This window comes from Physeter macrocephalus, chromosome 6 (genome assembly GCF_002837175.3).
Source record: "Physeter macrocephalus isolate SW-GA chromosome 6, ASM283717v5, whole genome shotgun sequence".
Taxonomy (NCBI): Eukaryota; Metazoa; Chordata; class Mammalia; order Artiodactyla; family Physeteridae; genus Physeter; species Physeter macrocephalus.
In genome coordinates, this window is record NC_041219.1 from 95,092,032 (window position 1) to 95,093,509 (window position 1,478).

At 53.1% G+C, this 1,478-nt stretch overlaps 1 long non-coding RNA gene across 1 annotated transcript in view; it reads left to right on the forward strand.

The window, feature by feature from the left end:
• The first annotated feature begins 1,041 nt into the window (after window positions 1–1,041).
• LOC114486499 (uncharacterized) overlaps window positions 1,042–1,478 on the forward strand; it is an 18,027-nt gene continuing 17,590 nt past the window's right edge. Inside the window, exon 1 of the long non-coding RNA XR_003680369.2 lies at window positions 1,042–1,361. This is a non-coding gene — a long non-coding RNA (uncharacterized lncRNA). The remainder of the gene's footprint in view (window positions 1,362–1,478) is intronic.

Below are 1,478 nucleotides of genomic sequence, written 5' to 3' on the forward strand. Positions count from 1 at the left end.
GGGAGATTTTCGCCATTTGATATTACATGGAGCTGGGACGTCTCTTGTGGACCAGTGTCCTGAAGTTGGTTCTCCCACCTCAGAGACACAGCCCTGATGCCTGGCTGGAGCACCAAGAGCCTTTAATCTACACGGCTCAGAATAAAAGGGAGAAAAAATAGAAAGGGAAGCAAGGAAGGAAGGAAGAGAGGAAGGAAGGAAGGGAGGGAGGAAAGGAGGAAGGAAGGGAGGAAGAAAGGAAGGAAGAAAGGAAGAAAGGAAGGAAGAAAGAAGATAAAATAAAGTAGGATAAAATACATTTATTAGAATAAAATATAATTATTAAGAAGAAAAATTTTTTAAAGTTAAAAAACCGGGACAATCAGAACCCTACGACAAATGGTGAAAGCAAAGCTATACAGACAAAATCTCACACAGCAGCATACACATACACAATCACAAAAAGGGAAAAAGGGGAAAATAATAATATATTTTGCTCCCAAAGTCCACCTCCTCAACTTGGGATGATTCGTTGTCTATTCAGGTTTTCCACAGATGCAGGGCACTTCAAGTTGATTGTGGAGATTTAATCTGCTGCTTCTGAGGCTGCTGGGAGAGACCTCTCCCTCTCCTCTTTGTTCGCACAGCTCCTGGTGTTCAGCTTTGGACTTGGCCCCGCCTCTGCGCGTAGGTCACCCGAGGACGTCTGCTCTTCGCTCAGACAGGACGGGGTTAAAGGAGCAGCTGATTCGGGGGTTGTGGCTTACTCAGGCCGGGGGGAGGGAAGGGTATGGATGCGGGGTGAGCCTGCGGCCGCAGAGGCCAGCATGACATTACACCAGCCTGAGGCGCACCGTGCGTTCCTCCGGGGAAGCTGTCCCTGTATCCTGGGACCCTGGCAGTGGCAGGCTGCACAGGCTCCCAGGAGGGGAGGTGTGGAGAGTGACCTGTGCTTGCATACAGGCTTCTTGGTGGCGGCAGCAGCAGTCTTAGTGTCTCATGCCCATCTCTGGTGTCTGTGCTGATAGCCACGGCTTGTGCCCGTCTCTGGAGCTCCTTTACGCAGCGCGCTTAATCCCCTCTCCTCTCGCACCAGGAAACAGAGGCAAGAAAAAGTCTCTTGTCTCTTCGGCAGCTCTGCGTCCGTCTCTGCAGCTCCTTTAAGCGGCGCGCTTAAACCCCTCTCCTTGCACACCAGGAAACAAAGAGGGAAGAAAAGGTCTCTTGCCTCTTCGCAGCTCCAGACTTCTCCCGGACTCCCTCCCGGCTAGCCGTGGTGCACTAACTCCTTCAGGCTCTGTTCACACAGCCAACCCCAGTCCTCTCCCTGGGATCCGACCGAAGCCCGAGCCTCAGCTTCCAGTCCCCCCCTGTCCCAGCAGGTGAGCAGACAAGCCTCTCGGGCTGGTGAGTGCTGGTCGGCACCGATCCTCTGTGCGGAAATCTCTCCACTTTGCCCTCTGCACCCTGTTGCTGCGCTCTCCTCCGCGGCTCCGAAG